General features: G+C 48.7%; 1 long non-coding RNA gene across 2 annotated transcripts in view; it reads right to left on the bottom strand.

The window, feature by feature from the left end:
- Window positions 1–15,834, bottom strand: part of LOC110255752 — a 53,628-nt gene that overhangs the window by 8,398 nt on the left and 29,396 nt on the right. The window contains exon 4 of one of the 2 annotated variants that reach the window (XR_002336541.1): window positions 14,905–15,134. The exons of the other annotated variant lie outside the window; for it this stretch is intronic. This is a non-coding gene — a long non-coding RNA (uncharacterized LOC110255752). Of the gene's footprint in view, window positions 1–14,904; window positions 15,135–15,834 lie in introns of those variants that run through there. 2 annotated transcript variants of the gene reach the window in all.

Genomic DNA, 15,834 nt, shown 5'->3' with positions numbered 1-15,834 from the left:
TCCATCCCTATGATTTAATTACGGGCATTATCAAGACTAACAATAAAGAAGGGTCTCCTATGAAATGCGAAAGTTCTGCTTGCATCAGATAGAGGCGGGAGTCCGCCAGGGGAAGAGGCTGACTCTGCCTTGGGAAAGCAGTCGGGGCTGTCCACAGGTCACATACGAAAGGCCTGCTTCTATGAAAGTCCAACGTACAAAACTGCAGGCCTCACCATGGCAGTCAGAGCGCCCAGGGCCACCGAGGCCCCCTGAAGTGTCTTTGTCACACCTGTGACTTGATAAGGACACCAGCTTCTCCCCTCTGCAACCAGGGGGTCTGGGCAAGCGGATGACCCTCTGCCGCCCCACCACCCCCAGCAGAGCGTTTTCCCACCACCCCGAGTTCAGAGCAAAAGGAAAGAAGAAAAGAAAAACACCTAGAAGGTAAGAGGAGCAAGAAAGACAAAGAAATCAGAAGCTGCCCCAGGGCGCCTGGCTGCTGTGGCCCCCAAGGTGGGGAGGGGGCCTTGCGGGGCCCCAGGTGCTTCTGGGAGGCCCTGACGCTGGCCTGTGCCTTCCGCCCCCGTCAAGCGCTCTGCATCCTCTTCGATTTCAGAGGCAGGGTTGACATCCCCCCAGCTCCCCACGGAGGCCAAGGTGTTTCCAAACTCTTAGCAAAAGCAAGGACAGCCAGGCACAGAAAGGAAGACGGTATGAACCCCAGGCTGTTGGCCGAAGTCAGATCTGTGACATTTTCAATGAGGTCAAAGAAGGCCATGCCATTTCCAAAACAAAATTAGTATTAATTTACAGTGTTCCCCGTGGAAGGAGGGGATGGGAAAGGCTGGGAGGATGACGCCGAGCCCCAGGGTCGTCAGAACAAATGAAGCACCAAGGACGAGACGTCTGGAGCGGGCAGGTCAATGGGTCCCTGGCCCCACATGTGGATTTCACCCTTGAGTGAGGGCCATTTGCACGGCTCAAGCTGGTCACAGAGGTCCCTCGAGTCCCAGCTTTTCCCCCGCCAAGTACAATCAATGGGGGACTGTGAGTGCTTGTTTTTCACGCAACCCATGTAGGGGCTTCAAAGCAAGCACACTGCCTGTCTGGACTGTTGTCTGTTTAACCACACTGTCCGAGAGTCCTTCCTGCATCCTGTCACCTCTCGAGAGCACAAAGATGGTACCATGGTCAAGGCGATGCTGCTGCATCGCAAACGTCCCCCATGGCAGCCGACAGCTCCCTCCCCCACCACGGACGTCCAGCAAAGTGCCGAAAATCAGCATGTGCCCAACAGCGGAACCAGAAATAACCCAAGAGGATATTTAGAGCACAGAGAGTGGAAGGCCAGGATGAAAGTTTGGGTTTTTTCCTTTTTTTTTTTTTTTGGTTTTTAGGGTCGAACCTGCAGCACATACACATTCCCAGGCTAGGGGTCAAATCAGAGCTACAGCTGCCAGCCTACACCACAGCCACAGCAACTCGGGATCCTAGCTGCGTCGGTGACCTACACCACAGCTCACAGCAACACCAGGTCCTTAACCCACTGAGGGAGGCCAGGAATTGAACCGGCATCCTCATGGATACTAGTCAGGTTCATTAGAACGGAGCCACAATGGGAACTCCCAAAAGATATGAACACAAGGAAAAAGGTATGATGAAAGAACAAACAGAAATAAATTAAGCAGAACCTTAATATTCTGTTTTTCTATTACATGGGGGGAAAGTGATATCTTTGCAAAAAATCTTGCTGCAATCATGCCTGCTATGAATTTTCTTAAAAAGTCTTCCACTCCTGTCCCTGTCTGCAGGGTCACTGTAGCATTAGCCTAACTAGAGCCAGTGACAGAGCCAACACCCACTGTAGAAAGATCACACCACATTCTGGAGAGACAGCGCTTGACCCCACTGCTGGCTCTAGAGGATTCCAGATGTCGCAAGAAACAGGATAGATGGGGAAACAGCCTCTGAGGGAGACACAAGGAGAAGTTTCTAACTCCAGCCATTTCCCACCTTCTATTTTGCATCTTTATGACAGGAAAAAAAAATATGGAACAGGTGAAAAGAGGAAACGCATGCCTGCCTCCCTGGAACAGCTCTCCTTCATTTACTGAGCATCAGCCATATACCAGGCACTGTGCTGCATGTTTTCTGGATATTCGCTTTTTAATTCTCTGAACAACCCCATGGGATAGGTTTCATCTTATGTATCCACGAGAGGACTGAGATTAAGTAAGCTGACCTACGGCACACAGCCAGCTAACAGGTGGGTCAAGACAACCAGGTCTGTCTGACTCCCAAGGCCATGCTTTTCATCAGGACAATGCACTGCCTCCCCATCACTTGATCAGATGTAATTCTCAGCTGCAAACAAGTGAATTCCGTCTCCTGGTTGAATCTAGAAAGACAGTTGTTAAAAGATGCTGCGAAGATCCCAGAGTGTCCGCAAGGGGCAGAAGCCCCGGCCTGCCAGCCACACGGCCAGGAATGATGCCTAAGAGCTCTCGGGCATTTTTCTAGTGGAAAAACCACCAATTGTGTCTTGGACTGGCCATCAGATTCTCCACTAAAACTGCCCCAGAAGATTCAGAGGCTCTGCCACCACACTTGCCAGGAGACCTCTCCCTGCATCGCCTACCACTGCTCACTTCCCATTCACGTCCCAGCCAAGTGCTTTTCAGTAGTAGACTTTCAATCACGTGGCTGCACCTCGTTGCAAAGAGGGGCTGGGAGATGTCATGCAGGGATATTCTTCTTGGAAAGGTAGGGTGAGACTCGCCATACAAAAATGATGAAAACAAGGAGAGGGGGAGCAAAAAGATTTAGATCCACTAAAAACAGCATTAAACAAGCATTTCCTGAGGGCCCACTATATGCAGTGCAGAGTGCTGGGCTTTCAAGTGCGAGGACCAGTGGTCTGGGAGCTGGTCCCTGGAAGAGTGGGGCCTGACTAAAGTCTATGATCAACCACCCAAGGCAGCCAGACGAGCCATCAGCAAGGTGCATGCAGTCCCGTGAGCTGGGGCATCAAGCTGTGATGGACACAAAGATATGACCAGATGGGCATTCCTGTTGTGGCTCAGTGGGTTAAGAACCAGACACAGTGTCCGTGAAGATTCGGGTTTGATCCCTGACCTTGCTCAGTGGGTTAAGGATCTGGCGTTGCTGTGAGCTGAGGCGTAGGTCACAGGTGCAGTACCTGTCTGCTGTGGCTGTGGTGTAGGCTGGCTGCTGCAGCTCCGATTCGACCCCTAGCTAAGGAACTTCCATATGCTCTGGGTTCGGCCTTAAAAAAAAAAAAGATATGACCTGATGATTTGAACTTGAAAGCCCGCATGTCATCCACAAAGGTAGAGAGTGGAAAGGCCACACCTGCTCAAACACACTGGCCTCGAGGTGTTGGGGCAGGAAGAAGGACCGCATGTCCTGGCCAAGCTGGAAGAATCTCGGATTCCACTCCGGTCAGTAGGGAGCCAGAGAGGCAGGAACTTACTTATCACGAGCACTGTTTCTTTAAGAATCATGGTGGGGGGAGGCCACCGGTGGGAGAGAAGGCAGAGCACGGTGACCACCTGAGCATGGACGAGGACAGAACACTCTGGACAGTGGCTGAGGAGGACAGGTTGGAAAGCGGTGCCACAGGGGGGTTAAAATGACCAACAACGGGACCCACTCTAGCTTGATTCAATAGCCGGGATGCGTGACAGAAATCAGTTCTGCGGAATTTCCTAGAGGACAGGTAGGGGGTCGTGCAGCCAAAAGCCAAGCCCAGACTCCCGGGGGAACAGCTATGGCAAAGACTCTCCGCTGCTGCCCTGAGACACAGCGCGGCTCCCAAAGCCTGACCGCCGTCTCTTCCAGGGAATGGACCCCTGTTTCCTCCCACTGACCTGATGGGGAGCAGCCCTTTGTGGGTGTCTTTGTCACAGCCCATCCCTGGCTTCCAACGAAAGCTTGGCAAGTGAGCCCTGCCTTCTCCCTTGGGGAAGCAAAGGCTGCAAGAATATTGTTTAATGATCTGGGTGGCCACATGCATCACAAGTGTCCACGACAGAGGCTCAGTGTGACCTGGCCTCTTTGCCAGCCTAGGGGGCAGTAAAACTGGTCTTGGGTTTGCATCCCTTGACCAGGAGGCACAGTCCTACAGCCACAGAGGGAGGCTCAAGGGTTTCCACACTCCAGGTGGGGGGCTTCTAGGCAATTGAACCTTTAGGAGAACTGAAATTTTACTCATCTTGAATAAATGAGTAACGTGACTTACATGCTATGTGCTCATAGACATTGTACCTTAATAGTCAATAATTTGAGTAGAAGTGATAACTTACTAACTGGGCAATTTTGGGTATCAGGCAGCTAGTTGGGAAAGTATTTCTAGTTGGCAGGAGGGGAAGTGTAGCAAACTTCAGACTGCCTACCTAATATCCATTTTCCCTTTCTTTCTTATTAATGATATTTGAGTTTTAGTGGGAAGGGACAGTATTTGCTTGCTTTTTTTTTTTTTTAAGGCCACACTTGCAACATACGGAAGTTCCCAGGCTAGAGGTCAAATTGGTGCTGCAGCTGCTGCCTACACTGCAGCCACAGCAGTGTGGGATCCAAGCCACATCTGCCACCTACACTGCAGCTCATAGCAACACCAGATCCATAACCCACTGAGTGGGGCCAGGGATCAAACCCACATCCCCATGAATATTAGGTGGATTCATAACTACTGAACACAGTGGGGACTCCACTGCATGCTATTTTAAAATCATCACTCCCCAAAATAAATTATCTGAAAAAGAAATGAAGAAAACAATCCCATTTACCATAGCTTCAAAAACAATACTTCAATACTTTTAGTACTTCAAAATAAATTTAAGGAGGTGAAAGATCTCCAGGCTGAAAACTATAAGACATGGATTGAAGAAATTGAAAAGACACAAATAAATGCAAAGATGAATTGGAAGAATTAATATTGTTAAAATGTCCATATTACCTTAAGCCATCTATAGATTCAATGCAGATATCATCCAGATTCCAATGACATTTTTAAGAAAAGTAGGAAAAAAATCCTAAAATTTTAAAGAAAATACACATACAAAAACAACCCGAAGAACCAAAGCAATCCTGAGAAAGAAGAATTTAGGTGAAAGTTTCATACTACTTGACTTCAAATGATATTATAAATCTACAGCAATCAAAACAGTATGGCACTGGCATAAAAACAGACACATAGATCAATGGAACAGAAGAGAGAGCCCAGAAATAAACCCAGGCATATACTGTCTACTAATATTTGACAAGGGATCTACGAAAACTCAATGGATGAGGCAGTCTCTTCAAGAAATATTCCTGAGGAGTTCCCATTATGGCTCAGTGGTTAATGAACCCAACTAGTATCCATGAGGACGTGCACAGGTTTGATCCCTGGCTTCTCTCAGTGGATTAAGAATTCAGCGTTGCCATGGACTGTGGTGTAGATCACGGACGTGGCTTGGATCCTACACTGCTGTGGCTCTGACTCAACCCCTCACATAGGAACCTCCATATGTCACAGGTGTGGCCCTAAAAAGACAAAAAAAGAAAAAAGGAAAGGAAATACTCCTGGGGGAAACTGGATATTCACTTAAGACATAAGACCTCTAGGAGAAAACATAAGAAAAAGTTTCCTTGACATGGGTGTTGACAATGATTCTTTTGGATATGACAACAAAAGCACAAGCAACGAAATAAAAAAACAAGTGGGACTACATCAAACTAAAAAGTTTATGCACAATGCAAGAAATGGTCAACAAAAAGAAAACCTACACAAAATATTTGGAAATCGTATGTCTGATAAGGGGTTAATGTCTGAAATATGTAAAGAACCGGTACAACTCAATAGCAGAAAAAAAAAAATTCAATTAAAAATAGCCAAAGAATCTGAACAGACATTTTTCTCAAAGAGGATATCCAAATGGCCAACGAGCATATGAAAAGATGCTAAATGTCACCCATTGTTAGAGAAGCACAAATCAAAACAATGAGAGATTAATGCATGCCTGATAGAATGGCTCTTAGCCAAAAGACAAGAGCCAACGAATCCTGGTAAGAAAGTAAAAAAAAAAGGGAATTCTAGCAGAGCTTCCTTGCCTGCCCACTTGCACCTCTCCCAAGTGTCCTATCCTAATAAATCTATTTCTTGCCTATCACTTTGTAAAAAAAAAAGAAGAAGAAGAAGAAAAGGGAACTCCAGTGCACTGTTTGTGGGAATGTAACTTGGTGCAGCCACTATGGAAAACAGTGTGGAGGTTCCTGAAAAAACTAAAAATAACACTACCATATGATCCAGCAACTCCACTTCTAGGTATATATCCAAGGAAATGAAATCACTGTATCACAGAAGTGTCTGCACCCCCGTGTTCATGGGAGCATTATTTATAATAGCCAAGGCATGGAAATAACCTGTCTACAGACAGATGTATGGATAAAGAAAATGTACACACACACACACACGGACTACCATTCAGCTATTTGCAACAACATGAATGGAACTCGAGGGTACCGTGCTAAGTGAAGTCTAACAGAGAAAAGATACACAGTGTGATCTCATTTATACGTGAAATCTAACAAAAAGTTTCAGGAGTTCACGTCGTGGCTCAGTGATGAACAAACCCAACTAGTATCCAGGAGGACGTGGGCTTGATCCCTGGCCTTGCTCAGTGGGTTAAGGATCCACCGTTGGTGTGGCTGTGGTGTAGGCTGCAGACATGGCTCCGACTCTGAGCTGCTGTGGCTGTGGTGCAGGCCGGCAGCTGTAGCTCCTATTAGACTCCGAGCCTGGGAAACTCCAAAGGCTGCAGGAGCGGCCCTAAAAAGACAAAAGACAAAAAGAAAAAAAAAAAATGTCTTGGAGTTCCCGTCGTGGTGCAGTGGTTAACGAATCCGACTAGGAACCATGAGGTTGCGGGTTCGGTCCCTGCCCTTGCTCAGTGGGTTAAGGATCTGGGGTTGCTGTGAGCTGTGGTGTAGGTTGCAGACGCAGCTTGGATCCCGCGTTGCTATGGCTCTGGTGTAGGCCAGTGGCTACAGCTCCGATTCGACCCCTAGCCTGGGAACCTCCATACGCCACAGAAGCGGCCCAAAGAAATAGCAAAAAGACAAAAAAAAAAAGTCTTAATGCACACACAAAGAGACCAGATTTGTGGTTATGAGAAGTGGGGCCCGAAGGGTGGGGGGGATTGGAAGGAGGTGTTCTAAAGGTGCAAACTTCTAGTTGTAAGATAAATCAGTACTGGGGATGGAAGGTATAGCATGATGACTAGAGTTAATGCTGCCACATGGGGTGTATGTGTGTGTGTATGTGTGTGTGTCTTTTTAGGGCCGCACCTGTGGCATATGGAGGTTCCCAGGCTAGGGGTTTTATCAGAGCTGTAGCCGCCGGTCTACACCACAGCCACCTCAACGCGGGATCCAAGCCACACCTGCAACCTACACCACAGCTCACAGCAACACCAGATCTTTAACCCACTAAGTGAGGCCAGGTATCGAACCCTCAACCTCATGGTTCCCAGTCGGGATTCATCAACCACTGAACCACGACGGGAACTCCCACATGGTGTGTATTTGAAAGTTGCTTGTGTAAATCGTGAAAGTTCTTATCACAACAGGAAAAATGGAATTTTTTTTTTTTTGGTAACTGTATGAGAAGGATAACTAAATGTATTACAGTAATGATTTCACAATACACAGATGTCATGACGCAGTACACTAAACAAATACAGAGCTGTATATCAATTCAATCTCAAACTGGGGGCAAGTACTGCTAAGAAACAGATAAAAAAATAAAAACAGTCACTCTCTTACAGCCTGGGGTAATCACGTGGCCCAGTTTCAGCCAGGAGGTACAAGTAACAGTCCACCATGTGGCATTTCTAGGGAAGCTATTATTTTGTTGATGAAAGTGGACAGACTCAGCTGGCCCATCACTTTTGTAAAACTAGATTCTACTGTTTGACAGAAATTTTATTATTTTTTTGTTTGTTTGTTGGAGAGAACTTTTAGGGTCACAGCAAAATGGAGTCCCAAGCACAGAGTTCTGGAGTTCCTGTTGTGGCTCAGCAGGTTAAGAACCTGACTTAGTGTCAGTGAGGATGCAGGTTCAATCCCTGGCCTCACTGAGAGGGTGAAGTACCAATATTGCTGCAAGCTGCGGTTTCGCAGATGCAGCTCAGATCTGGTGTGGCTGTGCTGTAGGCTGGCAGCTGCAGCTCCGACTGGACCCCTAGCCTGGGAACTTCCATATGCTGTAGATTCGGCCCTAAAAGGAAAAAAAAAAAAAGGAAGGAAGTAGAGTTCCCATAAGCCCCCTGCCACCAGACATGAACCCCCTCCCTACTATCAACACGGTCCCCTAGGGTGGTACCCTTGTTACAGCTGATGAACCTATGCTGACACGGCGTTATCACACAGCATCTACAGTTTAGTTCTTGGTGGTGTACTTTCTATGGATTTTGACAAACAGGGACAGGTCTCCACCATTAAAAGTAGCATAGGTAGTAGTTCCACTGCCCCCAAATCCTGTGCTCCACCTGTTTAGAGCTGAATAATATTCCATTGACCGCATGTACCAGTTCATCCCTTCACTTACGAAAGGGCAGCTTGGTTCGTTCCAACTGGCCATTATGAATAAAGCTGCCATCAAAATCTGTGTACAGATTTTTGTGTGGACCAAAGTCTGGGTAAAAAAAAAACATCACTTGGGTAAAAGGCAAGGATCGCACACCCTAGACGGTGGCCCATCACTTCGACGTCCTCTTTCCTGCCTGCACCTCTGGAGCGGGGGCGAGATGGCAGGAGGAAGGACAGCCACCCTGCCAATCCAAGGAGAGGTGCTCCAGGCTAAGGAAGGCTCTGGAAGCTAGAGGGGACCTGGGTCCACACACCGGTCCCAGACCACCCATGGCAGACTACGTTAGATGAGAAAAAAACCAATCCCGTTCTGGTTAAACGACTGTTTCAGCCAAACTCCGTCCACACCTGGAGTGGGAAGCTTATAGGCAACAGGCTCGGTTCATAAAAGAGCGTCAGCCTGGAACAACTGTGTGGCCGTCTTTTTTCCCCTTGATTGAAATTCCATCTAAATCTACAATCTTTCACCTTTGTTTAAAATAGAATCCCCCCTCCACCCCGTGAACCTTAATGAACAGAGAAAGCGCATCCCCAGTGTTCAGGGTGGAGAGAGGGGAGGGGAGCGGGACCCTGCTCCTTCCTCCTTCAGTCCCAGGTGGGAGTGTGCAGACACCATCTGCAGTTCGGTACCTGCTGGGCAGCGGATGTGTGTTCTGAGCAGAGAATCCATTTGCTTTTATGAGACAGGTTTTTGGTTTTGTTTTTTCCCATTGCCTGTGAAAGTCCTATTATAAAAACAATTAGTCTCATTAAAGGATACTGTTCCACAAAAGAACTAATTCTCTGCTCAGCTGCTCATCCTTAGAAACAGCCTAAGTACTGGAAGAAGGGTGACCCTTCTGCAGAATCTGCTTCTCAGGCCAGAACCAGCCTGGCCAAGGCAGGTGTCTGTCCACCCAGGACTGGAGGCAACACGAGGCCTCTTGACCCCACCAGCGCCACTGGGTCAAGAGGCCCCAGTGGCAAAACCCAAGGGAAGGAAACAGCTTGAGGCCAACTGGATCCTGTTGGGAAACCCTTCAAAACCCCAACCCTTCATCGTGTTCACTCTTGACTGAAATGGACCTTTTTGCTGTCTGTGGTTGTGTGGAGGTGCGAACCTTGAGGCGCCTCCACGTGCAGAATGAGGACAGGAGACGGATTACTTTTCTAACACACCCTGCACTGTGCCAAACTCCACTCTTCTGCTGGGGAGTCGGCTCCTGAAAGGACATTTTAATCCCACTTCACCGCTTTTCAATCACTTAATTATGAACATAGTTTCATCTTGGTTACTCAGCCTCAGCCTTGTCTTTTTTTAAATCTCAGACTCTGGATTTCCCGTCGTGACTCAGCAGAAATGAATCTGACTAGCATCCATGAGGACGCAGGTTCCAACCCTGGCCTCTCTCAGTGGGTTAAGGATCTGGCACTGTCGTGAGCTGTGGTGTAGGTCACAGACGCGACTCAGACCTGGCGTTGCTGTGCCTGTGGTGTAGGCTGGCAGCTATAGCTCCAATTCAACTCCTAGCCTGGGAACCTCCATGTGCTGCAAGTGCAGCCCTAAAAAGACCAAAAAAAAAAAAAAAAAAAAAATTTCAGACTCCTATTTGACTCGCATCCTTCCCCAGCACCATGCGCTCAGCATCTGGGTCCAGCACCCTAGAATCAGTGGTGTGCAGGTGGAGGGGAGAGAGACGGATCCCAGACTGAGCAACTGAAATCTGTCCCCTGTGGACAGATACTTCAAGGTAAACATGATGGCAAGGAGGTGATGCATCCTACTTGGATAAAAGCAACGAAGTGATGCATCCTACTTGGAGAAAAGATAAAGAGATCACGTATTTCTCCCTCCTGAGGTCCAGGAGACCTTCCAAACTACACATGCACAGAAAGATTCCTCAGGTGTCAGGGAAGGGAGGTGTCCCAGACCACAGCCAATAGCCTTTTGCTAGAAGCCATCGTGGCTCAAAGACGGGCATGCACAAGGGGGAGGGCCCTGAGCTGGGCCAGATATGGACTCAAGGCCAGACAAAGCAAGACGACTGGCCAGGGGAACCCTGGAAGCACTGGCCCCATACAAGCCATCGAAACCACCTCCAAAGCACATGGCACTTTCTCTCTTTCTTGCTGTCTGTCTCTCTGCCCCCAACTCCAGCCTGCTCCTCGCTTTCTCGGCACACATTGCCTCTCTTAATTAACACTTTATTCACCTCACTACTCTCAGTCTCTTTGCCAAATTTCTTCTCCAAAGGGACAAGGACTGGGGACCAACACCAAGCCTGCTGGTGGTCCCTGAGGTCTACTGGCTGGGGGTCAGTGCTCTCACCCCACAGCCACCCAAGAACACTGAGACCCCCTGACACCCTTCTCAACTGGGAAGGGAGGTGGGGAAACAGAGCTTTGTAGCTTCTGCCCCTCTTGCGGCGTAAACCCTCCCACCAGGTGGATGGGGAGCTACTGGCACCGAGTCAGTGAATGTGGAGCTGACACCCCAGCAGCACTGCAGGGCCTGCACGGAGGGCGGTGCCTGGCCCACCTTCCCATCCCCTTGCCTGGGCCTGCTCTTCAGGTATCAGAGCAAGAGGAAAGCAAAAAAGCCAAGGACCTTTCCAACCTCAGCAATTACATGGTAGCAGCACTGAGGATGCCACCCCCCCCCAACTGGTCATGACCACTATTCTAACTTGCGGTCCCCCAACCCTGCTGGCAGAGGTCAGAGCCCCAGGCACCTCCCCCAAGCACTGGCAGTGACCCTGTGGCATGGCTGTCCCTACTGGTGACTTAATAGCAGGCATTTGGCCCACTCTGCAGCCCAAGAAGCCTAGAGCCCCCAGTGAGGTCTGGCCTCCTGGGGAGATGACATCTTCTCTATGTCCTAAAATGGGGACCGCAAGGGGGTAACAGTGGCTCCCTCCAGGGCTCTACCCTCTGTTCCCACAGACAGACTTGACGAGCCATCACTGCGGAAGAGCAGACCTCCAGCCAGGGGACAGGACACCCTCTCCAGGTACCTGCCTCAACCACCGCCACCTTCTCCAGTCCCACCCAACAGTCGCCACAAGAGGCGACCTCTGCCTCTCTTCCTTCCCCCTTCTGTTCCAGGGGTGTCCTCAGCAAGCCCCACGGGAAGCTGCCTAACCTGTTAGTGGGCAGCTTTCGGGACTTAGACCACGATGTCCTCAGAGCCCTCGGGGGCTGTCATCACTGTTTTGGAAAAACAAAGCTTGTGATGATCACGAAGGTCACTTGTAACATTGCTCACAGCACACGACGGCGGCGGTGTGGACGGTACCTCACTCCATCCTCGCCACCAGCAGTCTCGAAGCTGCGAACACGGATGCTGGGGGCTCTCCCAGAGCAGCACTGCACGTAGATGGTTTTCAGGGAATCAGTGCTCAGCTCTCAACCCTCCTCTGCCCGCTCCCCACAGCTGATCTGCCCTACAAGCCCCTTGGCAGAGCTACAGAGAGGGCTCCCTTTCCCATCCCCGCCTTCACCTCCTTTGCAAGGGAAAGGAATGCCTCTCCCTCATCCCAAACCTCCTATCTTTTATTGTGGATCACGGGGTGCTTTTTAGCATGTAACTCAGAGACCAAAGAACTGATCAATCTTGCAATTATAAAAATGCCTTCGGGGAGTTTCCATCATGGCTCAGTGGTAACAAACATGACTAGTATCCATGAGGACACGGGTTCCATTCCTAGCCTCACGCAGTGGGCTCAGGATCCAGTGTTGCCGTGAGCTGTGGTGTAGATCACAGACAGAACTTGGATCTGGCGTGGCTGTGGCGTAGGCCGGCAGCTGCAGCTCCGATTCGACCCCTAGCCTGAGAACCACCATATGCCACAGGTGTGGCCCTAAAAAGACAATCAATCAATCAAATGCCTTCTGTTTCCATCAACTAATTTTTTAAGTGAGATTACTCAAGCCCTCAATCCAAAAACATGAAAAACCAGAATGCAACTGAAGCTACACCCTAACCCATTCAGCAATAATATTCTTCTGCTGTAAATGTTTTAATAGCATTAAGTTTATTTCCAATAAACTCCGATTTGCTCTATTTCATTATTTATCAAAATGTGTATTATGTGTTGTTTTGGTCAGCTGTGTTCTGACCAATAAATCATCACAATAACAATTCAAAAGAAATGCTTGTAATGGGCCTTACGGTCACAGGAAATACTTTTTTTTTTTTTTTTTGGTCTTTTTTGCTATTTCTTGGGCCGCTCCCACGGCATATGGAGGTTCCCAGGCTAGGGGTCGAGTCGGAGCTGCAGCCACCAGCCTACGCCAGAGCCACAGCAACACTGGATCCGAGCCGCATCTATAACCTACTCCACAGCTCACGGCAACGCCAGATCGTCAACCCACTGAGCAAGGGCAGGGACTGAACCCGCAACCTCATGCTTCCTAGTCGGATTCATTAACCACTGCGCCATGACGGGAACTCCAGGAAATACTTTTTTTATATTTTGACTTAAGATCATATTTTTTTGCTTCAGCAAAGTAAGTCTCTCAAAGCACACACTCAACTGCTGGCCCTACAGCCAGGCCTGCTCCCTGTCTATCATAAGCAGGGTTCCTGGAGATCTCCTGTGGCACAGTGGCTTAAGGATCCAGTAGTATCACTGCAGCGGCCAGGGTCACTGCTCTGAAGTAGGTTCAGTCCCTGGCCTGAGAACTTCTATGTGCCACAGGAGTGGCAAAAAAAAAAAGTTTTCCTTCCAACTTGTAGATTTTCACTTTCCCAGCCAGCTTGCAGCTAAAGCATAGGCATATGATTCAGCCTGGCCAAAGAGATATGAGGAAGTTAGCCAGGGGGTTCTAGAGAAGATGTTCCTTCCTTCCTGCATCAGGATGGGTAAGAGGACGTGAAGCCTGGAGCGCCTGCAGCCATCTTATAACATGAGGGGACTGAAGAGAAGTGACGCAAAAGGAAGCAGAGTCCTGACATTTTTGAGCTTAGCACCCACCCTGGAAACGCCTTCTTCCAGCTTCTGTGTTATGAGAGAAAACCAAAGCCATCATGTTTACCTTATGTTTAGTCAGAAATTCTATTATTTTCGGCCCCAATTCTAATATAATCTTGACTCTAGGGTAAAGGTTTGAGATTTTAGGTACCTTGGGAGCCAACAGAAGATTTTAAGATTTGTAGCAGCAGAGTGGCCCGTCTTGGACAGCCATTTGGAGAAAACAGAGAATAAAGGCAGGGGGCAGTTACAATCACTAGTCATGGTAACTCCTACCTTCGCATACAGAGCTTTCACTGCAATGTATTGTATTCTCTAACATTACCGCTCAATTTTAACAATTCCATCAGTTAAAGGACAGAGCGAGCTGCTGTGCCAAACACTGCAGTCCATGGGTGAGTGACCTGGGGGATGGGGAGAAGGGGGATGGGTCAACTCTGCAGCTCACAACATGCAGCCTGCAAAGTTGCTCCTTTTTTTTTTGCCTTTTCCCAGGTGGTAGAAGGAGAAAAGAAAGAAGCTAGAGCAAGAAGCACGAGGTACAAATGCAGAGGCTGCACACATCACTCCCACTTATTTCCTAGTGGCCCAAACTCAGTCACATGGCTGTACACACTGCAAAGGAGGCTGGGAATTGTAGTTTAGAGCTGGTGGCCAGGTGCCCAGCTAAAACTCACACAGCTCTATTACTGAAAGGAAGAAGGAAAAATGATTATCAGAGGATGTTTTGTTTCAAAACTATCCACAAGTATAATTCAAAGTGTTTCTTGAGATTGGGCATCAGATTTACTTAAACAAAAAACAAAAAAAATAACAACAACAACAACAAAAAAAGAAGTTCCCATCATGGTGCAGCAGAATCAAATCTGACTAGGAACCATGAGGTTGTGGATTCAATCCCTGGCCTCTCTCAGTGGGTTAAGGATCCAGTGTTGCCGTGAGCTGTGTGGTGTAGGTTGCAGACGCAGCTCAGATCTGGCATTGCTGTGGCTGTGGTGCAGGCCAACAGCTGTAGCTCTTATTTGACCCCTAGTCTGGGAACCTCCATATGCTGTGGGTGCAACCCTAAAAAGCAAAAAAAAATTTTCCTTAAAGTTACCCAATCATAACAGTAGAACAGATGATGTAACACTCTGAGAGGTATATATTTGAAATAATTCTGATTTCATTGAATACATACTATTATCCTAGATTCAATGACATACAGATTGAACTGGACTCAATGTGTCAGGAAGAAAAAAGAAGAGAGAGACTGGTATAGGGTCAGCACCCCCAGTAAGCAGCACGGGGGTGGGGGGACAAGGAATGTGAGCAGATCTGGCATCTGATCATGCTTTCAATCTCTAGCAAACCATGGTGACATAAAAAAGAAATGCCAGGAAAAGATGTTTCCAAAATACAACTGAATTCAAAAATGGTCCCCAGAGGACAAGACAGCAGAGGAGGAGGTGGAGCTCACCGCTTCTCACAGATACATCAGGAACTTATCTGCAAATGGAGCCATCTTCACAGAACACCTGCTGAACTCTGGCGGAAGAACTCAAACACCTGAAAGGCCAAGAGGGATCTCCACGTAACTGGGTAGGTCCAGAGGGAAAGGAAGTAAAAAAAAAAAAAAATGGGAAGAAGAAAAGACAAGCAGAAATGGATCAGGACCTGCACCTCAGGGAGGGAGACAAAGGGAAGGCAAGGTTCCCACCATCAGCGGGGAGCCCCCTCACCAGCAGGGACATCAGCTGGGAAAAGAAAGGAACTTTGGAGGAACACGGCAGCCAGTCTGCAACAGGCAGGACAGAATGAGATCTACACAGATGGTCCTTGCGACTGCCCTGCGTGTCCCAGACTGAGACACGAGACTGATGATATGGGTGGGGGCTGGGGGCTGGAACATGGTGCTTAGAAAACAGACCCACGGAGAGAACTGCAGTTGGCTATGCAGAAGCAGTCTGAAGGGATTGGCGGACAGAGCCCACAAACAACCAGGAATATTCAAGGAAGAGTCCCAGATGGCCACAGAGGCTAAGCGCCACGCAAGGGGTGGGACCATCACTGCAGCCTTTTTCCCCATGCAGGCCCCTGCCCCTGCCGACCCCGGGAGGGTCTCCCATTCGGGGAGGCTTGCTGGACCCAACCTCTGTTCTGCCCCTTCCCACTGGAACGAGCCCTGTGAGTCTGACTGCTGCACCACCCGCCCCCCTGAGACCTGCCTCCCTCCTACACAGGCTCTTGTGCTGCTACAACCCCGAAC

This window comes from Sus scrofa, chromosome 11, assembly GCF_000003025.6.
Source record: "Sus scrofa isolate TJ Tabasco breed Duroc chromosome 11, Sscrofa11.1, whole genome shotgun sequence".
Lineage (NCBI taxonomy): Eukaryota > Metazoa > Chordata > Mammalia > Artiodactyla > Suidae > Sus > Sus scrofa.
The sequence above is the reverse complement of the archived record's forward strand: the minus strand, read 5'-3'. Positions and strand labels throughout refer to the sequence as shown.